The sequence below is a fragment of the Nicotiana tomentosiformis genome, chromosome 4, assembly GCF_000390325.3.
Source record: "Nicotiana tomentosiformis chromosome 4, ASM39032v3, whole genome shotgun sequence".
NCBI lineage: Eukaryota > Viridiplantae > Streptophyta > Magnoliopsida > Solanales > Solanaceae > Nicotiana > Nicotiana tomentosiformis.
The window spans coordinates 117,751,238-117,765,182 of NC_090815.1; positions in this window are offsets into that span (position 1 = coordinate 117,751,238).

Consider the following 13,945-nt stretch of genomic DNA (forward strand, 5'->3'; position numbering starts at 1 on the left):
TTGTATTATGTTGTAGATGTATTTAACTGGGTATAAATAATGTATGAAAATTGTAGACAAGCTATAAATATGTTCTATACTATATAATTATTTGTATAAAATTTATTTTTAGTTTATATATTGTTGTACATGTATCAAATTTGTACGAAATTTATTTTTAATTTATTCATTGTTGTACCATATAAATTTATATCGTCGAGTTTCTATTGCTACTGTTGTTGGTGCTATATCGACGAAGGTGAATACGTTGAACATTTTACTTAAATATTGAGTTTCACGGAGATAGAACTGAGAGATACTATTGTAAGATCGAAATGTAAGGATATCATATTTAGGGCTCCTAAAGCAGTTGACCCGCTTAGAAGACGACAAGTACTTTTTTGTTTGAAGAACAATGGAATAAAGTGAAGCCACCATCTGAGTTCTGATAATAAGTAAATAGCAAATCAGACGAGTTTATGTTTGAACTCTGCCCGGGAAGACACGAAGCATGAATTGAGTAACATTATCTTTAGCACAAGACAATTCGAACCAGGATTTAATATTTGGGTGAAGAGAGGCGACAGAGAATAGGAAAAGAAGAAAGGAGAGAAAAAAGAAAAAAAGTGTAACTGAATCCCCTAATTTAAGGCACTAATAAGTAATTGTATATGGAGAGAGGCGACAGAGAATAGGGAAAGAGGAGAGGAGAGAAAAAAGGAAAACGGTGTAACTGAATTTCATAATTTAAGGCACTAATAATGGATTGTATATAGTTTGTAAGTAATCCTCATTCAGGGAGGGTAATACACAAAATTAGGATAATTTTGGTAAATAAGTTTCAAATATTATATAGGAAGAAAAAAAAAACTTAAAATATTACAATATAAAAATATACAAATTATGGCAGAAAGTATTTAGAATGGGTTTTGAGTGATTCAGGGGCAATTGTATCTTTAACCATATTTATGCAAGTGTTAAATATCACTGCATTGCTAATACCTTGGTTTGCTACCTATTAGTTATACATAGCATAATACCAAATAGGATGTATAATTAATATTTGTATTAGTTATGCATGATGATAATAATTATCTTACACTTATTCTATCAAAATCATATCCTCTTCCACTAATAACCTTAATTGTTTATTCCTTGTTTCGATAGTCATTAGTCAATAGTTGTAGATTTTAGATTCTTAGTTAAATTTTATTATTAATCATATAAATCTCAGTTGTTGATCCTCCTGGATAGCAATCAAGCTAGAAACTACGAGAATACTATTTAAATTCAATCCATGTGGACATGATATTATACTATATTATCTTTGACTAGCGAGCACAATTTAAGTGTATATTTAGCGCTCGTCAATGTATAGGTTGAAAAATGTACCAAACAAGAGACTAGTAATGCACAAAGCTAATATTTGCACTTTATTTTCTAATACCTCCTACCAAATGACCCATTAGATTTAATTAGTAGTACCACCTAATCAGGGGTGAATGCAGCTTTATATTAAGGAGTTTATACAATATTTTCGATACCGATAATAAATTTATGTAAAAATACACTAGATTTGTAACAAGCAGTAATAGATATGAATCCATAACTTTAAAACTATAATGAGTTTAATCTTACGAATCTTTAAAGTCGAACCTATAAATCTTGAATCTTGAATCCGCCCCCAATTCTCGGTCTAGCTTTTGATCATATTTCTACTTGGAGAGTTCTGGAAACTGCAGAAAAGTAATATCTCAAAACTAAATTAATGCACCGCCGACTTGCCATGGCTCAGTGCAAGAGCATGCTGGTGGAGTTCCAGCTCTTAACTAAAACAGCTTTGTCATACAATCATGCTAGTGGATAGCAAATTAGTGGGAGAATATACTATGGCTTTTCCTGAATACATACAAATTAAGGGGTTGACACTTTTGGATTTAATTTGATTCACAAAATAAACATCAATATCTCATTTATGTCTTCCAAATTCAATATCAACAATTCAATTAATATCATTTCGTAGGTTAACTTCGTCTAAATACTTCAGTTACTAGCTTTGTTTGGACAATTTTTCGGGCTTACGTCTAATATTTGGGGGTAAAAAAGATGGAAATTTTACCTCCTATAGCAAGAATATACACTCTATTTATTATAAATTAAATTCATTTTAAAATATTATTTTCTATAGCTATCTTTTATATTTTATAGCAAAATAAGTATTTTATGGTATATACTACCATTGTGGCATGAAATACTCTATTTATGTTTTTCCTCTCTCTTAGACAGCCGGACATACCTGATTTTAAGGAATTGTCGTTATTGTATTCATAAATACATGGCGCGAATACATGTGAAAACATGTGCGTACAACTGGATTGTCCTAATTTTAGGCCTTTTTTGCTGTTATATTCATGAATACATGGCGCGGTTACATGTGAATACATGCGCGTACAACTGGACTGCCCTAATTTTAGGCACTTTTTACTATTGTATTCATGAATACATGGCGCAAATACATGTGAATACATGCGCGTACAGCTGGATTGCCCAGATTTTAGGCGCTTTTTGCTGCTGTATTCATAAATACAACAACGCGAATACATGTGAATACACTACCGTAACAACTGAATAATAGCTATAGGAAGTAATTATGTATATGGTAACTATATATCACGACCCAAAATCTCACCCATCGTGATGACGCATATCTCAATACTAGGCAAGCCGACAATCTCAATAAACCACCATATCTTTTAAGTTTCAAAAACATAATATCTAAATTTAGCGGAAGAAAAACTCACAAATACATATATAAACACTCCCAAAATCCGGTGTCACTAAGTACATGAGCATCTAATATGAATATAAGTCTGGAAAATACGGTCCATAATAGTCTGAGACCAAATGCAGTAATTAAGGAGATAGGGAAGGAGAGGGAAAGTCTGCGAAATACGGCAGCTACCTCTGAATCTCCGGAATATCAACTGTGCGAAAGAAATCAACACCCGTTATGGCCGAGAACACCTGAATCTGCACACGAAGTGCAGGGTATAGTATGAGTACAACCAACTCAGTAAGTAACAATAATAAATAAAGAACTAAAGATAGTGACAAACTATACAGTTATAGTTCACTTTCACTAATTCAACAAGGAATAGACATGCTTTCAAATCCAACAATTTAAGTCAAATCAATTTTATACAGTTTAAGTTCATGTAATCCAGATATAAAATCTTTCAGAGAATTTCACAACAATGACAGATAGCAACTAAGCACAACAATAAATGAAAAATAAGTACAGCCTCTCAGGTCAACAGTCACTTAACTCGTCACAACAGCTCAACCACTCGGCTCTCAGCCCTCGGCACTCATACTCAATGGGTACCCACGCTCACTCGAGGTGTACAGACTACGGAGGGGCTCCTACAATCCAAGCGCTATAATCCGCACGGACAACTCACATGCTATGGTATCAATATCTGGATCCGCACAGACAACTCACGTGCTGCACGGACAACTCACGTGCTATAATATAATATCTGGATCTGCACGGACAACTCACGTACTGCACGGATAACTCACGTGCTATAGTATAATATCTCGATCCGTACAGACAACTCACGTGTTACACGGATAACTCACATGCTATAGTATAATATCTCACAATCAGGTCATCGTCCTCGCTTAGTCATAAATCTCCCCAGTCTCTCGGGCTCTCAACAATCATGAAATTAGCCCAAATAACAATGATATGATGCATCAATAATGAACAATAGAGATTGGGATAAAATAATCAAGCAAACTGTTACTCAGTACAAAACATCAATTAAGCAGATAGTTCAACATGTACACGACCTCTGTGGGTCCCAACAGTACCAACATATAGCCTAAACATGGTTTCTAACATGACTTACAGTCAAATTTCCACAACGCATAGAGAGCACATAGCTAACAACAAGTTATTCAACTTAACAGTTTCTACGGGACGGACCAAGTCACAATTCCCTCGGTGCATGCCCACACGCCTGTCACCAAGCATGTGCGTCACCTCCAAAATAATCACATGATACAGAGTCTGGGGTTTCATACCCTCAAGACCAGATTTATAACTGTTACTTACCTCAAAACGAGAAATTCTTTACTCTGCTTTGCCTTTGCCTCGCAAATCGGCCTCCAGATGCTTCGAATCTAGCCACAATAATTTATTTCAGTCAATAAAATTTATTGAAATTAATTTCATAATAAAATACTAAATTTTCATAAAAATCTGAAATTTAGCTCAAAAATCGCATGTGGGGCCCACATCTCGGAACCCGACAAAAGTTACAAAATCCAAAAGCTCATTCAATCATGAGTCTACCCATACCAATTTTACCAAAATCCGACCTCAACTCGACCCTCAAATCTACAAATCTTATTTCCTAATTTCTAAGTTCAAATGTCTTATTTACACCTCAAAATCATGTAATCTAGTCGGATTATTCGATGATAATTCAATATTATGGAGTAGAAATGATCACAAGGGACTTACCTCAAGTTTTTCTAGAAAATCTATCAAAAATCGCCTCTCCACAAGCTCCAATTTGTCAAAAATGGCGAATGGGACGAAGTCCCCTGCTTTATAATTCTGCCTAGATAGCCCTCGATCCTGCCTCGATCCTGGGCCTTCGATCGTGTTCCTCGATCCAGGGCCTCAATTCTGACCCTCGATCATGGCCCTCGACTTTGGCTTTCGATCTTGCCTTCGATCCTGGGCCCTCGATCATGGCCCTCGACCCTGGCCTTCGATCATGGGCCCTCGATCCTGAGAGATTCTGGGCTCGCTTCTGGGTTCGATTTTGGGCGAAGGAATTTGCAACAAAAGGAAATTGCAGTAGCTATTTTGTCCATTTTTTGAACCGTTAACCATTCGAAACTCACGCGTGGCCCTCGGGACCTCAACTAAATATACCAACAAGTCCTGAAACATCATACGAACTTAGTTGAGTCTTCAAATCACATCCAACAACACTAAAAACACGAATCACACATAGATTCAAGCCTAATGAACTTTGAAATCTTCTATTTCTACAAACAATACCGAAACTTATCAAATCACGTCCGATTAACCTCAAATTTTGCACACAAGTCATAAATGACATAACAGACCTATTAAAATTTTCAGAATCGGATTTTGACCCCGATATTAAAAAGTCAATCCCCCGGTCAAACTTACCAAAAATTCAACTTTCGACATTTCAAGCCTAATTTCTCTATAGACCTCCAAAGAAATTTTCGGACACACTCCTAAGCCCAAAATCACCATACGGAACTATTGGAACTATAAAATTTCAGATCCGAGGTGGTTTACACCTAAGTCCACATCCGGACAACTTTTCTATCTTAAATTTTTAATTATGAGACTAAGTGTCTCATTTCACTTCGAATTCCTTCCGGACCCGAATCAACTAAACCGGTAAGTCATAATTTAATTGTAAGGAATAAATTGAGAAATAAATGGGAGAACATGATTATAATACACAAAACGATCAGCTGGATCGTTACATTCTCCCCATCTTAAAGAAACGTTCGTCCTCGAACTAGTTTAGAATAATATCTGGAGTCTCAAATAAGTGTGGATATTTGCTCCGCATCTCCTGCTCAATCTCCCAAGTAGCTTCTCTGACTGGCTAGCCTCTCCACTGCACCTTCACTGATGTTATGCTCTTTGACCTCAGCTTTCGAACCTGCCAGTCTAAAATAGTCACCGATTCCACATCATAAGTCAAATTACCGTCCATTTGTACTGTACTGAAATCTAGAATGTGAGACGGATCCCCGACATATTTTCGGAGCATGGATACATGGAACACTGGATGAACACCAGATATACTAGGTGGTAAGGCAAGTTCATAAGCCACCTTTCCAATTTTCTTAATTATTTCAAAAGGCCCAATATACCGAGGGCTCAACTTGCCCTTCTTCCCGAACCTCAACACACCCTTCAGGGGTGAAATCTTGAGTAGAACCTTCTCTCCAAACATGTGAACAACATCACGAACCTTCCTGTTAGCATAACTCTTTTTGTCTAGACTGCGCCATGCGAAGCCATTCCTGAATCACTTTGACCTTCTCTAAAGCATCCTGAACCAAGTCAGTACCCAATAGCCTAGCCTCACCCGGCTCAAATCAACCCACCGAAGAACGGCACCGTCTCCCATACAAAGCATCATACAGAGCCATCTAAATACTCAACTGTTAGCTGTTATTGTAAGTAAACTCCGCGAGTGGCAGAAATTGATCCCAAGAACCCCCCACAATCAATGACACAAGCGCGTAACATATCCTCCAATATTTGAATAGTGCGCTCAGACTGTCCATCCGTCTGAGGGTGAAATATTGTACTCAACTGAACTTGTATGCCCAATTCTCGCTGCACTACTCTCCAAAACTGTGATGTAATCTGCGTGCCCCGATCTGAAATGATGGACACTGGCACACCGTGTAGGCGAACAATCTCGCGAATATAAATCCCAGCTAACCGCTCCGAAGAATAATTAGTACCAACTAGAATAAAATGCGCAGATTTGGTCAACCGATCTACTATCACCCAAACAACATCAAACTTTCTCAAAGTCCGTGGGAGCCCAACTACGAAGTCCATGGTAATACGTTCCCACTTCCACTTCGGAATTTCAAGTCTCTGTAGTAATCCACCTGGTCTCTGATGCTCGTACTTTACCTGTTGACAATTTAAACACCGAGCTACAAATCCAACTATATCTTTCTTCATTCACCTCCACCAATAGTGCTGCCTCAAATCCTGATACATCTTCGTGGCGCCTGGATGAATAGAGTACCGCTAAATGTGAGCTTCATAGAGAATCAGCTCACGAAAACCATCTACATTAGGCACACATAGCCCGCCCTACATCCGTAATACACTGTCATTTCCAATAGTGACTTCCTTGGCATCACCGTGGTGAACCGTGTCCTTAAGGACAAGCGGATATGGATCATCATATTGGCGTTCTCTTATGCGATCATATAAAGAATACTGAGAAACCATAAAAGCAAAACTCGATTCGGCTCGGAAACATCCAATCTAACAAACTGGTTGGCCAAGGCCAGAGCATGCAATACTAAAGGCCTTTCAGCTACCGGTAAGTATGTTAAACTACCCAAACTCTCCGCCTTATAACTCAAGGTATCGGCCACTACATTGGCCTTTTCGGGATGATAGAGAATGGAGATATCATAATACTTAAGCAACTCTAACCACCTTCGCTGCTGCAAATTAAGAACCTTCTATTAAAACAAATGTTATAGACTCCGGTGATCGGTATATACCTCACACTAGACACCGTACAAGTAATGCCGCCAAATTTTCAAGGCATGAATAATAGCTGCTAACTCAAGGTCGTGGACCGGATAATTCTTCTCATGTGCCTTTAATTGTCTGGATGCATAGGAAATCATCCTACTGTCTTGCATAAGTACTGCGCCGAGACTAATACGCGACGCGTTACAATACACAGTATAAGACTCTAAACCTGTAGGCAACACCAATATTGGAGTTGTAGTCAAAGCTGTCTTGAGCTTCTGAAAGATCTCCTCATACTCATCTGACCACCTGAACGAGGCACCTTTCTGGGTCAATTTAGTCATAGGCGATGCAATAGACGAGAATCCTTCCACGAAACGACGATAATAACCGGCCAAGCCGAGAAAACTCCGAATCTCAGTAACTGAAGATGGCCTGGGCCAATTCTGAACTACCTCTATTTTCTACGGATCCACCTTAATTCCTTCACTAGATACTATATGTCCCAAGAATGCCACTGAACTAAGATAGAACTCACACTTAGAGAATTTGGCATAAAGTCACTCCTCTCTCAGCCTCTATAATACAAGACCCAAGTGTTGTGCATGCTCCTCCTGGCTACGTGAGTACACCAGAATATCATCAATAAATACTACGACAAATAAATCAAGATATGGTTGGAATACACTATTCATCAAATGCATAAATGTTGTTGGGGCATTGGTTAGCCCAAAAAACATCACAAGAAATTCATAGTGGCCATAACGAGTCCTGAATGTCGTCTTTAGAATATCTGAATATCGAATTTTTAACTGGTGATACCTAGACCTCAAATCAATTTTGGAGAACACTCTCACTCCCTGAAGCTGGTCAAATAAGTCATCAATATGCGGCAAATGATATTTATTTTTGATTGTAACTTTGTTCAACTATCTATAATCGATGCATATTTGCATAGTACCATCTTTCTTCTTCACAAACAGAACCGGTCCACCCCAAGGTGACACACTAGGCATAATAAAACCTTTTTCAAGGAGTTCCTGAAGTTGCTCTTTTAATTTTTTTAACTCAGCTGGTGCCATATGATACGGAGGAATAGAAATGGGTTGAGTGCCCTGCACCAAGTCAATACCGAAATCAATATTCCTGTCGGGTGGCATACCCGGCAGGTCTGTAGGAAATACATCTAGAAAGTCTCGCACGACCGGTACTGAATCAATAATAGGAGTATTTGCATCAACATCTCTCACAGAGGCCAAATATGACAAGCATCCCTTTCCAACCATACGTTGGGCCTTCAAATAAGAAATTACCCTGCTAGGAACAAATTCTAGAGAACATCTCCATTCAACCTTTGGCAACCCCCGCATCGTCGACGTCACAGTTTTTGCGTGACAATCCAGAATAGCAAAATATGGAGACAACCAATTCATACCCAGGATTACATCGAAACCAACCATACCGAGTAATAAGAGATCAAATCTAGTCTTCAGTTCCCCAATAGTTACTACACACGACCGATACACATGGTACATAGTAATAATATCGCCCACTGGTGTAGATACACAAACAGGTGAAACTAAGGACTCATAGGGCATATCCAGATAATGAGCAAAATACGATGATACATATGAATAAGTAGAACCAGGGTCAAATAATATAGAAGCCTCCCTGTGGCATACTGAAACAATACTTGTGATCACTGCATCTGAGGCAACAACATCTGGCCTGTCAAGAAAAGCATATAATCGAGCCTGCCCGCCACATGATCGGCCTCCCCCTCTTGGGTGACCCCTAGCTGCCTGACCCCCACCCCGTGCTGGCTGGGCGGGTGGTGGAACTGCTGGTGCTGGTGCCGTCAGTCGAGGACTTTGCTTTGGATCCCCAATCAACAGCTTAGGACACTCTCTCTTGAAATGACCAAATTCTCCGCACTCGAAACAACCCCTCCTCTAACGGAACTACTGCTCCGGATAATCCGAGGAATTACCTGCAAAAGCCTGAGCGGACGAGGCATGATGAGAACTATATGCCGGTAGTGAACTGAATAAAGACTGGCCTGAGTGAGCACTGTAAGAGTTGTGGCTAGCTGATGCACCACGACGAGCTGGACGACCCATCTGAGCGTGTCTGTAAGAACGACCCCTACCACGGTAAAACTGACCCCCCGAAGGAACACCGTTGTAATCACCTGGACCATGAGGCCTCTTAGCCTCCCTTTCTCCATGTTCCTGTCTACGAACCATCTCTATTTGCCGAGCAATGTCAACAATCTCATCAAAAGTAGCAACAGACACCCTCTCCCTAGTTATAAGTAACCGCAGATGATATGTGAGGCCATCAATGAACCTCCTAATACTCTCCCTATCAGTGGGAACCAACCAGACTGCGTGACGAGCCAACTCAGAAAATCTCATCTCGTACTGTGTCACAAACATGCCATCCTGACGTAACTGCTCAAACTGTCTACGCAGCTCCTCTCTGCAAGACCGTGGCATGAACTTCTCCAAAAAAAGAACGGAGAATTCCTTCCATGTAAGTGGTACTGCACCAACTGGTCTGCGCCTCTCATAAGCCTCCCACCATCTGAAGGCAGCCCAGAAAACTGAAAAGTAGTGAACGAGACCCCACTGGTCTCCAGAATACCCGCTGTCTGAAGCATCCACTAATACCTATCCAGAAAACCTTGAGCATCCTATGACTCAGTACAACTAAATGGTGGAGCTCGAAGCCTCTCAAACCTCTCAAGTCTCCTCTACTCATCATCTGCCATAATAGGAACTACCGGGGTCTGAGCAGCTGCAACTGGCTGGGCTGGTAGTGCCCGCGGTATCTGAAGTCCCTGTACTACCTGGTCTGGAGTACGGGCAACAAGGGTATGAGTACCTCCCCCGGCCTGAGAAGTGGCAGGTGCGGCCTGAGCCGAAACCACCTGAGCAAGACCAGTACAAACTGTCAATATATAGGCCAGAGCCTCCTGAAGGCCTGGAATCACAATAGGTGTAGTTGGTGCCTGAGCTGGTCCCGCCGGCTCAACTGTATCCGGAATCTGCTCCTGAGCTGGAGCAACTGGTGGTACTACAGGTGCTGCTCCAACTGCTGCACGAGCTATACCTCGACCTCTACCTTGGCCCCGGCCTCTACCACGGCCCCGACCTCTCGTAGTCCTAACTGGTGGCACTAGTGGCTGGTCGTCCGATCTGGTAGTACGTGTCCTCACCATCTCTGGGAGAATAGAATAACAGAAATTTAGTTTCCGGAATCAAGAAATTCGCACGACAGAATACAAGAAAGTGAAATTTTCCTAAGGGTTCTGCAGCCTCTCGCAGATAAGTACAGACGTCTCCATACCGATCCGCAAGACTCTACGAAACCTGCTCATGACTCGTGAGACCTATGTAACCTAGGCTCTGATACCAACTTGTCACGACCCAAAATATCACCCGTCGTGATGGCGCCTATCTCAATACTAGGCAAGCCGACAATCTCAATAAACCACCATATCTGTTAAGTTTGAAAAACATAATATCTAAATTTAGCGGAAGAAAAACTCACAAATACATATATAAACACTCCCAAAACCCGGTGTCACTGAGTACATGAGCATCTAATATGAATATAAGTCTGGAAAATACGGTCCATAATAGTCTGAGACCAATTGCAGTAATTAAGGAGATAGGGAAGGAGAGGCAAGGTCTGCGAAACACGGCAGCTACCTCTGAATCTCCGGAATATCAACTGTGCGAAAGAAATTAACACCCGCTATGGCCGGGAATACCTGAATCTGCACACAAAGTGTAGGGTGTAGTTGAGTACAACCAACTCACTAAGTAACAATAATAAATAAAGAACTGGAGATAGTGACGAGCTACACAGTTATAGTTCACTATCAGTAATTCCAAACAAGGAATAGACATGCTTTCAAATCCAGCAGTTTAAGTCAAATCAATTTTATACAGTAAGCCACATATAAAATCTTTCAGAGAATTTCACAACAATGACAGATAGCAACTAAGTATAACAACAAATGAAAAGCAAGTACAGCCTCTCAGGGAAACAGTCACTTAACTCATCACAACAGCTCAACCACTCTGTTCTCAGCCCTCAGCACTCACACTCAATGGGTACCCGAGCTCACTAGGGGTGTACAGACTCCGGAGGGGCTCCTACAACCCAAGCGCTATAATCCGCACGGACAACTCACATGCTATAGTATCAATATCTGGATCCGCACGGATAACTCACGTATTGCACGGATAATTCACGTGCTATAGTATAATATCTGGATCCACACGGATAACTCACGTGCTACACGGACAACTCACGTGCTATAGTATAATATCTGGATTTGCACGGACAACTCACGTGCTACACAGACAACTTACGTGCTTTAGTATAATATCTCACAATCGGGCCTCGGCCTCGCTCAGTCATAAATCTCTCCAGTCTCTCGGGCTCTCAACAATCATGAAATCAGCCCAAACAACAATGATATGATGCATCAATAATGAACAATAGAGACTGTGATAAAATAATCAAGTAAACTGTGACTGAGTACAAAATAGCTATTAAGCAGATAGTTCAACATGTACACGACCTTTATGGGTCCCAACAATACCAAAATATAGCCTAAACATGGTTTCTAACATGACTTATAGTCAAATTTCCACGACACATAGAGAGCACATAGCTAACAGCAAGTTATTCAACTTGACAGTTTCCACGGGACAGACCAAGTCACAATCCCCTAGGTGCATGCCCACACGCTCGTCACCAAGCATGTGCGTCACCTCCAAAATAAACACATGATACAGAGTCCGGGGTTTCATACCCTCAGGACCAGATTTATAACTGTTACTTACCTCAAAACATGAAATTCTTTACTCTGCTATGTCTTTACCTCGCAAATTGACCTCCGGATGCCTCGAATCTAGCCACAATAATTCGTTTCAGTCAATAAATTTTATTGGAATTAATTTCATAAGAAAATACTAATTTTTCATAAAATTCTGAAATTTAGCTCAAAAATCGCCCGTGGGGCTCACATCTCGGAATCCGACAAAAGTTATAAAATCCGAAAGCCCATTCAACCACGAGTCTACCCATACCAATTTTTACCAAAATCCGACCTCAACTCGACTCTCAAATCTACAAATCTTATTTCCAAATTTCTAAGTTCAAATCTCCGATTTACACCTCAAAACCATGTAATCTAGTCGGATTATTCGATGATAATTTAATATTATGGAGTAGAAATGATCACAAGGGACTTACCTCAAGTTTTCCTGGAAAATCTTTCAAAAATCGCCTCTCCTCAAGCTTCAATTTGTCAAAAATGACGAATGGGACGAAGTCCCCTACTTTATAATTCTACCTAGACAGCCCGCGATCCTGCCTCGATCCTGGGCCTCGATCCCGGGCCTCGATTCTGACCCTCGATCATGGCTCTCGACCCTGGCCTTCGATCGTGGCATCGATCCTGGGCCCTCGATCATGGCCCTCGACCCTGGTCTTCGATCCCGCCTTCGATCGTGGCTTCGATCCGGAGAGATTCTGGGCTCGCTTCTGGGCTCGATTTTGGGCGAAGGAATATGCAGCAAAAGAAAATTGCAGCAATTATTTTTGTCCACTTTTTGATCCGTTAACCATCCGAAACTCACCCGAGGCCCTCGGGACCTCAATCAAATATACCAACAAGTCCTAAAATATCATACGAACTTAGTCGAGTCTTCAAATCACATCCAACAACAATAAAAACACGAATCACACATAGATTCAAGCCTAATGAACTTTGAAACTTTTCATTTCTACAAACAACGCCGAAACCTATCAAATCTCGTCTGATTAACCTCAAATTTTGCACACAAGTCATAAATGACATAACAGACCTATTAAAATTTTCAGAATCAGATTTCAACTCCGATACCAAAAAGTCAACCCCCGGTCTAACTTCCCAAAATTTTAACTTTCGGCATTTCAAGCCTAATTCCTCTACGGACCTCCAAAAAAAATTTCAGACATGCTCCTAAGCCCAAAATCACCATACGGAGATATTGGAATCATAAAATTTCAGATCCGAGGTCGTTTATACCTAAGTCCACATCCGGACAACTTTTCTATCTTAAAATTTTCAATTATGAGACTAAGTGTCTCATTTCACTCCGAATTCCTTCTGGACTCGAACCAACTAACCCGGTAAGTCATAATTTAATTGTAAGGCATAAATTGAGCAGTAAATAGGGAAACGGGGTTATAATACTCAAAATGACCGATTGGACCGTTATACTATAGGAAGTTAATAGCCACTAAACAATAGTGATTTCTGAAAATTTCTCAAAAAGATCTTCCGGGCATAAATATCAACTACTAGTAAACTTTCCTCGGTTAAAGTTTTTATTACATGTGGTTAATAGGAAGATTTTTTTTGTATATTACTACTAATTGTTGTCATAATAAAAAGAATGCTCTTTTTCATAAGATGTCGGGGAATTAAGGCACACCGTTCATCTACTTTTCATTTAATTGATCTTAGTACTCTAGCAAAAAGGTGAAAAAAAATAAAGAGAAAAGCTTGCGACCTTTTGAAAAGTCACAAATATAAAATTGTGTCTCCATCAATATTAATTACTCCATATGTTTCAAAAAGATTGATGTAGTTCAAAA